The sequence below is a fragment of the Sinohyriopsis cumingii genome, chromosome 4 (assembly GCF_028554795.1).
Source record: "Sinohyriopsis cumingii isolate HCF-2022 chromosome 4, ASM2855479v2, whole genome shotgun sequence".
NCBI classification, from domain to species: Eukaryota; Metazoa; Mollusca; class Bivalvia; order Unionida; family Unionidae; genus Sinohyriopsis; species Sinohyriopsis cumingii.
The window spans coordinates 111,771,985-111,788,895 of NC_142964.1; positions in this window are offsets into that span (position 1 = coordinate 111,771,985).

Consider the following 16,911-nt stretch of genomic DNA (forward strand, 5'->3'; position numbering starts at 1 on the left):
TTCTATGTTTTCTATATACTTGGATAAGTAGCTAATGTAACAAGCCATAATTTCTATGGGGACTTGGTCTGTTATGAGAAAACTTTCTATGTTTTCTATATACTTGGATAAGTAGCTAATGTAACTAGCCATAATATCTGAGGGGACTGGTTCTGTTATGAGAAGACTTTCAATATTCTATATCAAAATACTGCAACCAATTCAAGGTTTCAATTTCAGGATTGCTGATGTCCAGAAACAGGAAGAAACTCTCCAAATGTAAGTGAGCTTGTACTTGAATTAAACCCAAGAATGTTGCAATATTTTATCTTATACTGGCTTAAAAATTTCGTCATAAATCCAGCTTACTTCATAATATGACTCAACTTATGGGGTATATTTTACCCAATTATTCTGTTTAGCCTGAAGGTTACTTTTATTGCGCCATTATATGATTATATGATATGGGATCAATTCATAGCCTCCAGTACGTCGAGGCTAAGACATTGTTGCTATTGGACCCCTTACTACATATGTCTGCATATACCTTCTTCCAGGGGACCATTTTCCATCTGTAACATTCTTGGTCACCAAAGGCGGATACATTAGAACTTTTGTTCCCTGCGCTTTGCTTTGCATAGCGGATGTTTTACCTTTTCTTGACTTTGTCGACAGTGGCATTTATTTCTTAACATACTGGCTTATTTTGTCTGATGAAGGATATTGTGTCCAATGACCCTCATTTCCTTTTCTTGAAATGTCAGAAATACGACAAGGATAGGTTTCCTGGATTTCTGTTTATGACCGTTAAAGAGTCAAAATTTCTGAATGATCTGCTGGGTGTAAAGGTTGCCTACGTTCTATCTCTATTATTTCGAAACTGTCGCAAAAGTGTGTGTCGCGGGGGGGTTGGGGTTGGGGTTGGTTGTCTTTTCACCATCTCATCATATATATCAATGCTACTGAGCTCAGCAACCGCTCCGGTGGCATAGTGATTTAAAGCGTCGGATGCGGGAGATCGTGGGTTCGATTCCCGGCCGAGTCATACCAGAGACTTTAAAAAATGGTACTAACAGCTGCCTCGCTTGGCGTTCAGCATTAAGAGGTTAGTGTTAGGACTGGTCGGTCTGATGTCAGGATAATGTGACTGGGTGGGACATCATGCTACATGTCTACGGCATGATGCCCCCGTGCTAGACATCACTATAAACTGCCACATTGCAGACATCGCAGCGATATGACTGAAAATTTGTTAAAGCTACGTTAAAAATAAAAATCACATCACAAATCACTGAACTCAGCTGTGCTTACACTGCATTAACCTTTTCTGTCCTACACTATTGCTTATTACAGCACATTTAAGAACACATCAATAGTCTTGTATAAGTTGGTTTCTTAGCCAAACCCCTATTTTATATGAGGACAACCAGACAATCTTACCCATAGACCCCGAGCTAGCAAAACAAATACGAAACAAATTGTGCTGAGGCAACAAAATCGATTTATTAGTCGATTGCCTAACTCGAGGACCTTTCAAGATAATCATCGTCGTCGTCAGAAAAATAGGGTTGGCTCAGAAACAATCGCTTTATATAAGACTACAGCGATTTATTTTTTATATTCACACAAAATTTTACACAGCCACATGTCGAGATATTTTTAAAGTCTCAGCTTTCGCTATAACGTAAGACTCGTCGTCATGACAAAATTAAAATAAATTAATCTTACCACTGATAAGCGAACCAGGTTATAACATTTTAATAAAATTTCCATGTGAGACTATTGTCTTATCGACATAAAATTATTTTAGCTTGCCATCAGCTGCGATCTGGGTATATTTATTTAGAGATATCGGATTGTATTGATTATCAGTAACAGTAGAAAGCGAGTCTGTGATCCAAGCAAGCTTATCAAACTAATCTGAATCCTCCTTGCGAATAAGAGACAACTTTATATTGTTTCTGCTTTTGAAATATGTACTATATTTCTCATTGTCAAACATAATTGTCATATGCTTACCTGGGAAAAGAATTATTTTCATCTTTAAAGTAGTATCCTCTACTGGTATTTCTTCCATATTACATATTTCACACAACATTTACCGAGTATCAGTTTCGTATTTCACAACTCAGTTCTGTATCATCCCAACTAGCAAATCATCTTTGACTCGCAGTTCTTGTATCAGATCTAACATAATAAACTTTTCACCTCTGAGATAAGCTCGAAGTTGATTGAAAATTTTGTTGTAGGTAGCTATTGCTATTTTACATGAAGTATTTTCATTCTCGTATTTTGGCTCGATCTTTTTTTTTTACCGCTGATAATACAATACCTGCTCCTGTCATTATCAGAAATAATGGATTTGCTGTTCTTCCTGCTGATGCTATGCCCATTGTTCTTAGTACCATTGGGATATAGTTCAGTAAGCCTATTATTCTAATGTAATATTTTCTGGCGCGTATGACGCAATCAAATTTTTTTTAATGGTAGTAAATAAAGTATTTGATCAGCTCATCCCTGTCGTTGTCGGAGAGACTATATAAAATATGATGGAAGTTGATTATTTCGGTGTTTTTTTATATTATGAAACTGTTTCATAATTTTATTATTCTATAGTAAATCTATTTTTAGCGGCAACTTTCTCTAATAACACACGAAAACAGTTGTTTCTGGACCAGCGATAAATCCCCTGTACTTGTCATATACATCAGAGGATATATCTTCATATCTTTCATCTAGAATAAATTCAGGGTATGCACTTAAATATATAGGATCAAAATGTGTTCATATTTCCGTAATCACGTTTACATCATCTTTATGCTCGCTTTCTGTTTCATTAATATAACCAATTACTTTACTAAGCTCATCCTCACTAAAACTTTTTAGTACCAGATACTGTCTACGAACTGCATATGCTGTGCCAAATTGTCATAAACTATAGGTATTTTTTATATTAATATCATTGACTGACCGATTCAAGTACCTAGCGATCAGCTCTTTAATATTTTTGTTTTCCGGTTTAGTTAATATTTTCTCAATCTTCTTATCGTATCTATTGAAATAAATCTTTCTAAGCCTTTCAGATGATACATTTAGCAACGGCGATTCCTGAATTGCATATATACGTCTAATGTTTGATAAAAAAAATTTTGTTGCATCGGAGTACGAATCTAATTGTGATTCTGTATCTAATACCACATTAATTGCAGCATCAATCTTTGTTACAAAATATTTTATTTCTTTACCTATTAATGAGTCTACCAACAAAAGATAAGCTGACGCTAACAGGTGAGCATCAGCAGTATTATCGGCTAATTCCAGCAATGTCTTTTTATCATGATAGTCCATACCTAGTTCGCGAAATATATGAAGTTTAGCGAATATGTCTCTTAATCAACGATTATTTGTTAGTTTACTCTTTTTTTGTTTCGGCTAGCTTGTCAAGTTCTTCGAAAGTCTTTATGATTTGTTCTTGTTCTTTTTTTTTTTTACCACCATATGATTTTGATTTAATAAGATTAGACCTGTTAATCAGTAACGAATTTTCTTTGCTAAGCTCAAGCAACGCTTTTGACAGCAACGTTTAGACCTTTAATCGTTGTTCCTCACAGTCACTAGGAGGCCAGTATTTACTTATTACATCAAAGTCTTTGATTGCCTATTTCAATTGGGGGCCTCTCATTCCTGCAACTCTAACAAAGTTGTCATTGTTCTCCTTGAAACCGGGTGAAACTAAAGTTACTTTTTTCATTCGAGCAATTATATTTATCGCTCTAGCTTCCTCAGCACTTTTTGTGTCTAGCGATTCAACATCAGCTATTGCGATCTCGGTTTTAGGATTAAATATAAAATTATAAAATTCTTTTGTGACTCAGATCCATGGAGGATCAACATACATTAAAGATTATAATTACATTAAAACGTCAACGATGTATATATCTGAAAGATAGTCAATCCATGATAATGACTGTTAGCGTTGACAATATAAAACCGGAAATACTAGTACTGGCTTGTGGTTACTGCAGGATCAAGTGTAAATTGCTGAGAAGTACTAACATAAACAATCGATGCTGCATACACCCTAGTCCATGTTGTATTATCTGCTTATCCTGCTAATAGCCAATTATAAATGAAACCGACATGAGCATTTAATCGACCTCGTAGTTGAAATTTCCATAATGCAACGGCTTCTGGACACAATATTTTGATCAAAAAGTTAAATGTTTCTCAGTTTGTGGTCCACTCTGACCCGCCAGATATAAAGCTGTTGAATGCAAACGCATAATTTTGATTTTTCCCCGGATATTGAGTTCATGCAGATGCCATAAAACCCCAACGATTATCTACAGCATCAACGAGTTGTGGAATATGACCGAAAGTATTTTTAGCTCGTTTTGTGCTACCACCACATACACCAACATCATCAACATACTGTTTATTTACAAGATCAAATGCAGCAATAGGTACATACGCAGAAGTTATTTTGTTGGCAACCATATTGATCGCAGTTGTTATCGTATCTCCGGATTTTGTTAAACGTTAATTGCTTTTCTTGCAGTAATTGTACTTGCTGATGCTGCACTTATTTCAGCGTCCATGTATTGCTTGTTCAAAAGATCCATATCAGCGATTGCGTTATACCACGATGTGGTTTTGTTAGCGCCCATATTTAACGTACCTATCATCGTATCACCGGATTTTATTACAAAGTTCTTTGACAAACTTTACATTTGTTACAAATTCGTTGCTGGTCAACGTTGTATTATCGAGTTCAGTATAAAATATTAATTTCCCGTCCAGATCTATATTTCCAGCCATTGTTCCACCAGTTGGCGACATCTTCTTATTATCGGTCGTCTTAAACTGTGCATAACTTAAAGCTTCTGTGTTATTTACGTCAGCAGAAGGGTATTCCGTTTCCAGATTTATTATTTTATTACCTGCCATGTTTATCGATCCAGTCATTGTTCCGCCTCTCAGCGATAACTTGCTATTATCGATCGTCTCGAGTTGCGCATAACTTACAGCTTGTGTTTTTTACTTTGACAGGAGGATGTGCTGTTTCTAGGTCTAGCTCTCGCTGACCAGACATACCTAAGTTACCTGTCATTGTATCTCCGGATTTTTTGAGATAATTTGTTAATTTGTTAAATATGCGCCAGTTGTATTCTTTCTTTTTTTGAGCTTCCAAACTACGTAGAAAGTTTTGTGCAATCAATAGCTCATTCTAAATTTTACTGGCATTATACAATTTTTAAATACCTATTATAGAATTGAGTGTAATCAACTTAGACAAGGACCGATTAAACATCAACACAACCACGACCTACCAGACTGCCATTATCCGACAGTAGGGCGAACTGGATCAGGCAAAACTAACCTGCTGATGAATCTGTTACTTAAAGACATTTTCGGCTACAATAGGGTATATATCTACACAATAAATCCACAGCCGGAAAAATACGAGCTCCTTAGCGAGTATAAAGGAAAACTAATAAATGAACTTTGCGCTGGCGATGATACTTTTTTTTTATCACAAAACAACCCGAAGATTTCATTATTGTTGGCGATACTGACGAGCACGAGATTATTATATTTGATGACATACCGCTAAGCAACGCCGAAATGGATAAGATGAAATCGCACTTGTCACTGTCGCGCAACAGAAAATGTAATGCAGTTTATATAGCATATTGGTTTCTATAATGTCGATCGATTTTTTAGGCATGAGATCGAACTTAGACGTTTAGATATGGAATAGAAAAGTTTTTAGATTGTGAAAATTAATCTAACAGTTACTTATAAATATGCATTTTTTTAAAAAAATTGAGCAAGAACGTCGCGTACAACAAAACACAGCAGAAGAAATTAAACGACTATTCAAACCTGTTACTAAAGCTGTACTTGGCAAACAACCAGATATTTCTGCGGTAAAACCTAAAGATATCGAAAGTTAAAAGAAAAAGGATTATTTGGTAGAAGTGAAGGATAAAAGAAAGTTGCTGAGTAAATTGTTGAGCGAATAGGTGATCCGATTGCTGAAGAACAAAGACTAAGATTAGACAGGAAAAAATTTATGATATTATTGATGATGGTTTGAAAAACGTCTTTCAAGAGATTACGAAAGAAGAATTCGATACATTTTGCAATGAATACGTTTCAGCACACTGTGAACACATTAGGGACAATACAATGATATGACGGACTGGGAAGAAGATAAAAGAGAAAATTTAATGCAATTAATTATTTAATGATATGAAAAGTGGGAATGAGGCTCTTTTTAAAATTTATAGGTCATCATTACCAGATGAAATCGAGAAAAATGATAGGTTGATAAAGACGGTGTTATAGCTGATGTTCACGAAAAAAGGATGATGAACATTTTAAGAAAAATAAGAAAGGCTGGTTTTAATAAATGAACATAATCTCAATACGTTAATAAAGGTGACTTCGATCACAAAATACACATGAAATTTTCGGTTCCGGCGTTATGATCTTTTACTCCGAAGATGAAATATTGATCGACTGATGCTGTTAATTTCATCAAAAGAAGCCGGAAATGTAAGCACAGAAATCGACAACAAAATTATTGAAATGTTAGATAATTTTTGATCAAACGGTTATCTAACATCTGACGAATATTATATTTTACATAGTGATATTATCACTGCGAATTAATTCGCGGACATTTGATTCTCTAACCGCAAAGCACTCCGAGTTTTATCTATCGAGTAAAAAAGAATGTTATCAACAACGTTACTGCTTGATTCATCTCAAACTACGGCGTTCAGTGCAAGCTTCTCTGTCATTTATAACCCACCAATCGAACTTGACCCAGGGACGCAGGCGTCCCCGACGCAATGTGAAATATGTTTAGTTTCAGCTACTGCTTGGAATACTATGTCCAACGTAAAAACTAACTTGAATAACGATTTCACATTTGGATCAAGCCAACCATTTGGAAGCTCCTCACAGAATAGCGTATAAAAAATCCTTGATAAACATCTCAGTATTTTCAGTTTCATCTTCACTTTTTACTCGAATTGTATAGCCCGCTGGAGTTCTAATCCCAAACGAAGCTTTAGTTTTAAAATTAATCACTACTCCCAGCATATCTTTAGCATAGTCGTTGTACTTCTGGTGAAGGTAGAATATCTCCTGCTCACTAACCGTTGGTAATTGTACTCATCTTATACAGCAGCAATTTTTAATCTATAATTAACAATCTTCATGTCAAACTTAATTGAAGAAATGTAAAACAGTGGATATAGCAATGTTAAAACTTGCTGATATCGCAAAGAGAAGTTTATTCTCGACAAAAAGATATAAATCTAAATATTGCAAATGCATTTGCTGAGTTCGATAACAGTGGAGCTTTCATAATAAACTTGTTCTAGCAAACTTGTATCATCTGATTCTGCCAATTATAAAATCTGAACTTGCCAAACACAGAGGTCTAAATATAATTGTGTAGTTTCATTTTCATTTTTCAAAGCTAAATATCTCTTCGGGGATTAAAGAAACTGAGCAGCCTGATGCTCAACGAAAACGCGATGAATTTGCTAATCAAATCAAGATCTCGTCGAATTTAAACTTGGACAGATTTCATGTTGTTGTCAGATTAAATATTTCAAGAAATATAGAAAGAAAAAAATGGATGAGTGCACATCATCAGAATTAGGTTGGAGATTTGATAAAATAACAGAAATAATATTTCACACTATGAAATATAATCCACTGTGAGGTAGCTCATATGATGAGCTGCCAACTAAAATAAACAATGCTGTATGAATACCAAGAACAACAATCACAAGTGTTTTCAATGGTCGCATTTTCAGCGTTATTTTCAGCAAGAGATCATCCTTATCGAGTGTAGAATTATATTTGTCATGTTAACAATCTAAACTTTAGTAAGATTGACTTTCCTGTTGATGAGAATCAAGTTCCAAGATTTGAAAAACAAAATAATCTCCTGTTAACAGGAGATATCAATGTATTCTGAGTCAAGGATGAATCACAAAAGATATATCCCAGATACATCAGCGATCGAGCATCACAAACAACAATATATTTATTGTTTTATAAAAATGATTACGCGTGGATAAAAAACTTTAATGGGCTAGTTGGAGGTCATTACAACAAGCATAAGGAAAAGAAATATTTCTGTGCCAGATGCCAGCATAGGTGCCAGGCTCAGCAAGTATTTAATTGGCATCTCGAGTATTGCCCTGAAGTACATCGGATATCTATGCCTGGCGAAGATGAGATATCACAATTTATAAACTACAGACACAAGAAGAAAGTAACCTTTGTTATTTACGCAGATTTTGAGTCTATTTTACTTCCAGTGCTAGGAGCAGAAAATAACCCTGATAAATCTTCGACAAGAAAAGTTCAAGAACATTTTCCTTCTGGAGTAGCATGTAAAGATGGCTGTGCTGTTGAGAAACGTTTATTAAAATGAATACAAATTTATCGTGGAGCGAATCCTGCTCTTTGGCTTTTGAAAAATATTATCATCGAGGTTAATGTCATCATGATGTTGCTCAGTAAGACAACAACGATGAAACCGCTGACAATGAAACAAGAAGCGGTTTTGCTTCAGCAAAAATATGTCATATTTGTGAGCGGGCGTTTACGCCTGCGCTTGCGAATCAAAATCGTGTAAAAGATCACTGTTATATTACTGGCAAGTATTGTGGTCAAGCACATGACAATTTAAAATATAATGCAACAGACATTGCTCCTGTTGTCTTTCACAATTTTCATGGTTATGATTCTCATATTATCACTGAGGCATTAGGCAACATGGATGTAATAAACAGTCTGACAATTTAAAACAATGACAAAATAAAGTGCATTCCTTATAACACTGAAAAGCACACATCAGTGACACTTGGCAAGTTATGATTTATTGATAGTTTGCAGTTTATGGCTGCATCGTTTGTAAAAGACTGTGGTAAGTTTGATAATTTGAGTAATTCGGTAAGAAATCAAATTTACTGATATGAAAACGTATCTTTCCATACGAATATATTGACTATTGGGATGGATTTGATGAAACAAGTTTACCTGACAAAGATAAGTATTATTCTCAGTTAAATCTTGAACGTGTTAGTGATGATGATTACAAGTATGCTAAATTGATATGGGACTCGTTCGAGTGCAAAAACGTTGGTGATTATCATGACTTGTATCTGATTACAGATGTATTGTTGCTCGCAGATATATTAGAAAATTTCAGAGAATTCATCGCTGATAACTATGGATTTGACCCAGCCTGGTATTATTTAGCACCAGGACTAAGCTGGGACACGTTACAGAAACATAGTAAAATAAAATCAGAACTTTTAACCGACCCGGACATGTTCTGTTTCATCAAACGGGGAATCAGAGATGGAATAAGTGTCATAACAAAAAAGTATTCTAGCGCAAACAATAAATATTTACATGACTGATAATGCAGAGCCATCAAGTTTTATAACTTTACACCAATAATCTGTATGTAAATGCTATGACTGGGTCTATGCCATATGTTTTTTCAGATGGATCAGTGACAAAAAATTTGGGATGAAACTGATAAAATCGTGACCGACGATACTAGATATTTTCTTGAGGTTGATCTTAACTATCCTGCTGAGCTTCACGATAAGCATAGTGATTATCCGTTTTGTCCAAAATCAATACTGATCAACTACAGTTTATTATCAGAAAAACAACAAAATTATTCACAGTGTAAATCTGTTGTTCATAAACTAATTCCTAATCTGCTTAACAAACAAAGATAAATTTTACACTATAAAAATCTGAAAGAGGCATTTGATCATGGTCTGGTACTAAGAAAAGTTCATCATGTGCTAATATTTAATCAATCACATTGGATGAAAGAATATATCGACGTTAATGCTAGCAGAAGAGCAATTGCAACAGTTGAATACGAAAAATCTTTTTCAAGCTCATGAATAACTGCATCTTTGGCAAGACTATGGAAAATATCAGAAAGCAAGTCAATATTGAGATTATTAATAATGTGGAATGTCATAATAAACTTGTTGCATCTGATGACTTTGTTAGTATGAAAATATTTAATGAAAATCTTGTAGCTGTTCAAGAAAGATAGACAAACTTAAAGTTGAACAAGCCAGTTCACGTTGGTATAGCAGTACTTGAGATATCAAAGAAGTTATTATACTGGTTCCACTATGATTTTGTTAACGTTAAGTGGCCTGATGCAGAGCTGTTATTTAAGACACTGACTCGCTAATGTACAAGATGGAATCTGATGATATTTATCATGAGTTTTATAATAGCCAAGATTTATTTGATCTTTCAGATTATCCAAAAAACAGCAGATTTCATTATAATGATAATAAAAAAGTTATAGGAAAATTTAAAGATGAAACAAATGTTGTTCCTATTGTCGAGTTTATCAAATTGTGAAGTAAGATGTATTGTTTAAAACTGTCAGATAATAAAGTTAAAAAACAAGAAAAAGGCATCAAAAGAAGTAGTACATGTAGGTAAGGTGATAGGATTTGATAATTATAAGGCTGCGCTAGACTTATTTTCTGCTTATGTTGAGATGATGGCAATAAGATTAAATCATCATAAAATTGAGACTAATGTTATCATAAAATCTGGTCTGTGTAATTGTGATGATAAGCGATATTGTTCTGATGTCATTAATACATTCACATTAGGATATAAAAAGTATGATGTTACCTTTAGCAAGGTGGATCTTTTAGATTGGTTGTTACAGTGAATTTTGTGTGAATGTCAAAAATAGATGTGGTAGACTTTTAGTAATCTATCTCGAAAAACTGCAGTTGTCTTATATAAGGGGATAGTTTCCGAGCCAACTGTATTTTGTTTGACAACGATGATGATTTCCTTGATATGTCCTCGAGTAGGTAATAGATTTTGTTGCCTCAACAAAGTCGTTTTTGTATATGTCTTGCTACCTTGGGGTATATGGATAAGATTGTCTGGTCATCCTAATACAAAATATGGGTTTGGCTAAGAAACCCCCTTACAAAAAACTAATCACATTATCTAAAAGAATTGAAGAATATAATAATTTTAACATTCTGTTGCATCAGATCTGGAGATACAAGACAAACATCTTAATAATTATAAACGATAATATGTACTGTTGGAAAACATATCAAGAGTTAATTCATGTAAAGACAATAATTTTACTGGTAAAATTAATTTCTGGATTTGGTTTGTGCTACTTGAACGTTAAATTACTATACAGTTATTCAGAGGAGAAAATGTATGTTGCAACAACTCGCAAATAAGACTGAATCAAAGTATGAGATCATAAGTAACCTTAATTTGAAGTAAAAGTGTACAAATGAGAACATGTATTTGTACAGTCTATCTCCATTATATAAAACACTGTTAAACAGTTATGTGAAAAATTGTTATAATACCCAGTTTGTATTTATTGTTTTCTCATAATGCAAAGGTTCTAGCTCAAGGGAGATAACTCAACTTTTTGCAGTTTTGATTCAACTCTACAGAGTTTTTCCCCTTCAAACCTTCTAATTATATGTCTTGTTTGGACTGGACTGTTTTGGGGAGAACTCTTGAGTAGGAGAAATGGCAACAATAAGAACATAGATAAAAATGAAAGAATTAAAACAATTTGGACATTTAACAAAATAAATTGGACTGTGCTGTTGATGGAACCGTATATTTTAATACTATGTGACAAGGTTTTAAAAGTGGTACAATCTAATTAAAATTCTGTAATTTATTACTGATTTTACATTTTTGGGGAACAGTAAGTACACTGTGTACATTAATTTCAAGATTGTCCAAAATAAATAAACTTTAACAAGATAGATTATAGCAATTAAAACAAGTGGCAAACGATAATTAACTGATAGGGACAGCTAGCTATAAAAACAAAAAATCTGCAGAATTAAACCAAGAACCTAACTGGCATTTCAATGCATGATTCCACTGCCACGTTGTGCCTCAGGAAATTTCTTTCTAACTTGACCACAAATGGACATTACACCAGAATTTTTTCATTAGTACAACGTGCAGATATTTAAGTAGTTGTGAATCTCTGAAGGTCAGTAAATGACTTTAATTCAAACTCAATCAAAATGAACAGCAGGAAAGGTAATCTGAGACTACAGTTAATGAATGGCATGGAGGAATTCACATCAGAGAGCTTCCATCTACTACACAAGAGGAAAGAGAATTAAAGCTTTATATAAATGCTGTATAGGTTGTCAAATCTAAAATACTCTCTATGGAATGTTTTGTTCACTTCAAATATATAAAAACCTGAGGTGCCATAATCTATTAGTGAACCATAAATGTGCTCCTGAAAGGTTGCTTCCTTGTGGTAATTCAAAACCCTCATCCTTGTTTAGTGTTTGTCTCCGCTGTTGTATTTTGATTGCCACCTCACCCTCCTTTTCCATATATATTGTCCTCTGATATGATCACCTTGGTTTGATTGAGGACGATGGAATGTCCTATATTGCTACAGTATTCATGTATGACCAATGACTCTCTTCTGATGTGTTCCTTAATCCTGGTTTCTAACACTCAGCCTGTTTCACCAATGTAATCTTTCTCACAATCATTACATTTGATATACTGGTAATAAATTTAACCACATTTTATCCAATTTTCAGTTTTGTCCTTCACATGTGTCAGTTTGTTTCTTGAAGAGTTGTATGGTTTGTGATGTACATGTATATTAATCCCATGTTTTCTGAATACTCTGGCAAGGCTTGTGATATATACTATGGACATATGGCATGCCAATGTTGGTTCTATTTAGGTTACTCCTGGTTTTGTGTAAATGTTTTTTCCTGCTTTTCTGGAAGTTTAAAAATCCACTCCAGATAGCCATTTACCTTTAGTGCTGAATTCACATGCTCTACTTCTTCTAGTCAATCTGCCTCATCAGTGACTAGGGAGATAGCTCAGTGTGTGAAAGATTTTACAACTGACTTCTTGTGTTCCAGATGGTGATTGGAAAAGAAGTTCAAGTACTGGTCAGTGTGGGTTGGTTTACTATACACAGTAACTTTGGTTGATCCATCATCATTTACATGTACACTTGTGTTCAAGAATGGTAGCTTGCCATTTTCTTCTTGTTCTTTTTGAAGTGGACTGGATATGTGGGTCAATGGAGTTGAGATGATCAGAGAGCTCCTGAACATAATACTTGTGTAGTTCGGGCAGTTTTATCAACAGAAACGTAATGGCAATTGGGTCCCCAGTCTCACCAATAGTTGCCAATTTACGTATCAAGATGTTTGAGAAAAAGGCTTTGGAATTGGAGAAAAAAAACAACACCATTATTGTGGTTCAGATATGTGGATGATACATTGATTGAATTATATGATTGACATGTTCAGAAGTTCTCTGATCATTGTATATTAATTTGAAATGCCTACGCTATTGATAAATGAGATTTTGCACGCTTCATTTTACAGGTGTATACTAATGAACCTCCTGACTGTAGTCTGACATTGTACACTGTAGTCTGACATTGTACACTGTAATGAGTGATATTATTTTAAAACGTGCTAAACTTCCCTGGTGATTTAATCAAACCTTCTGCCTCATGGTAATATGAATTGACAGAGGGTCAGATGGAGAGAATAATTCAGTTAGTCAAAGAAAACAAAGGTTTTAGTGTTAGAAGTCTAAAAATAATACCACTCAGTTAAAATGTACTCTTTAAGAATGCAGTCAAGAAGTTAATTGGTACACACATAAGAAATGAAGCTTGCATATTGCACTAAATGACCCCAACTTGTCTCACTGAGCTCTCTGTCTCTCTTCCTGGATTCAACATAAAATGCAATCTGAAGTTGTATGATGCATTTATTGAATGTAATTTTAATCAAAACAAAATATTTTGAGTAACATTATTTGCTGCCAGCGATTTTGGTCAAAATAGAAAATCACTCTAGCCAAACAGCCATATTTTCACTATTTTCGAGCAGTGGATTAAGTAAACCAGAAGTTACAATCGATGGTAGGGATGGCAGAATTGAAACAATGTAAATTTTGCACACACAATATTCTAAGTCAAGGTCAAGTTATTGCAGACTAGCAGAATTTTAATTGGGCACATTCAAAATCATACTGTGTTCATTCAATATTTTATCAAAATAGCAATGGTATACAGACACTGATGACTTTAAAAAATTTCCAACATTCAAGCAAAATGCCCAAGCTGGTTTAAATGGTTCTCAAATTTGCCAGATTGACAGTGAATGTTTTCAGAAAACTCTAACACTCTAACATACATAGCAGAGTGGGGTGTGTGGGTGGGGGGTGTGTGTGTGGGTGTGGATGATTAAAGTTAACTCATTTTCATTAAACTTCATAGAGACTACAAATGATAAACGTATGTAATATTTAGTTTTTTATTTGTATCATGATATGGGTTATGTAAAATTATATATGGGTTATATAAAATTATATATGGGTTATGTAAAATTATATATGGGTTATGTAAAATTATATATGGGTTATGTAAAATTATATATGGGTTATATAAAATTATATATGGGTTATGTAAAATTATATATGGGTTATGTAAAATTATATATGGGTTATGTAAAATTATATATGGGTTATGTTGTTGTTGTTGTAGGGTTTAACGCCATTTTTCAGCACACGATAGGCTATATATGGCGGCCAGTATTAATGGTGGAGGAAGAACCCGAGAAAACCCCGGAAAGAACCACCGACCCACGAGAAGCTACTGGCAAGCTTTCTCACATACTCACATTGGCTGAATCTGAGGCTCGAACCCACGCAGACAGAGGTGAGATGGCAGTGATCCGTAACGGAGAGTGCGTTAGACCACTCGGCCACTCGGGGCCCCTATGGGTTATGTAAAATTATATATGGGTTATATAAAATTATATATGGGTTATATAAAATTATATATGGGTTATGTAAAATTATATAATGTAGCTGACTTTGTCCAAAATTAAGGTCATTGTTGACCTGACCAGAATCATTGCTTTGTTCTATAGACAACTAATACACAGTTAATATTTTCTTTTTGAGTGTAGGTTTAATGTTACGACCATTATCAATAGAAGTAGACATATTTATCTTGGTCTGAGTAAAGGACATTGTGTTTACCATGTTATATACTATAATTTTAGTAACAAACCGTGTCTAGTCATCGCTTGGTTTGTTCTGGATATGAACTTCCTGGCTCTTTTTCTCTGTTTTAGTGTATATATATATATATATATATATATATATATATATATATATATATATATATATATATATATATATATATATAATCTTGTTTATTTTAAATTATTACTTTATGCTATATGATCTTGAGGTATTTTCATTTGTTGTCTTCAGTGTTTGATTTAAGCTGAAATTATTTAAATCCAATTATTCTTCCAAAGTGCTCTATAATATTCATGGAAAGAGACATTAACTGGGAATTATAGTGAATTCAAACAAGAAAGCCTCCGACAGACAGGATCCTACACTCAGCCATTTAACAATGTCATCAGCAGCAAGGTGCAAAGCCTGCCTTCCACCGTTTGTCAGTGGACAGTTGTTCACTAGGTGTGACATGGTCTGAAGAACTCCACTGCAACAGGAAGAGTTAGTGGCCTGGCCCCATCAGGCAAGGATGACTGCACAATGACCTTGTCCTGTCCGAAAGCGGTTCAGTGTGGTTCACAGATGACATAGCAGGTTGATGCCAGGAGGACAGACAGATGACTCAGCTACAAGGGAGTGGTTAACATCTGTTGAGACAACTCGACATTCGATATTCTCCAAGTCAGGATCAATTCTTTGGAGAATCAGGCGCTCCAATACCTTAAAACAGACTGAAAGCAAGGAGAATGGCTAATAACTCGCCATATTCTTTTCCAGGCTTTGGGATCACAATAATCTTTGCCTGGTGCCACAAAGTTAGCATTCACTTTTCCCTAACAACCCAGGTGTGAAAAATGTCAAGCCATTCCTTTGCCTTCGGGCTAAGAAACTTCAGGAACTCAGCAGAATGTTGTCATATCCTGCAGTTTTGCCTGATTTGATGCTGCATAGCACCATTTCAAGTTCTGTTGTTGTAAATGCCTCTGGAGTATTTTGATCTAGTTCATCTTACTTTTGACGGCAGCATTGTCTCCACTCATCTCATACTTGACGTCGGTGCTGTTTCTCCAGGGTGCTTTTGCCAGTTGTAATAAGTGGCTAGCTACAGCTTTTGGCTTGACAATAGGGTGAGCTTGAACTGGTGGTTGCTGAGCAGTACCAAGTCTTTGAATCAAGTTCCAGCATTTCTGGCTGGAGCACGTAAAGTTGAGTGATCCTGTAGTTTCCTCCCAGTGAGTGCGCCTGGCAGTGTCCAGGGAATCAATCAGGTGATCTGCTATGTCTTGGCCTCCAGATGCTTCATATTCTTTGATAAGAGCCTGACATTCTTCATCCAAACAGGGTGTATAGACTGGACAATGACCACGAGGGATAGACTGAGTGGGTGCCTTGAATATGGCTCTTTTGAAGTGGTGGTAGGGATCCTTGACTGGGATGCAGCGAGATGGTATAGTGACTATGCTACGCTCCAGTAAGTCAGTGTACTTTATCCAATCTGCTTTGCAGAAGTTACAACGCTGCTGTGAAGATCTGTGTATGGCCGACAGCTGTCTGAAGTCCAGTATGGATAAGTATTGGTCTGTGATGACTGTGTGGGAAGTTGACTAAAACAGTTTGGCTTACTGGCTGAGGATGGTCACCAATGGAGCTGACCCAGCAGTGGTTCGGTGAGTAGTCCTTTTGCCATCCTGCAGAATGAAAGATCCCATATTGCTTGGAGTCATGGGTCAGAAGAAGGTCATTGTTCATTGCCCATTCTACTAAACGTTCCCCGTCTTCATCGGGTACGAGTAGCCCCAGTCA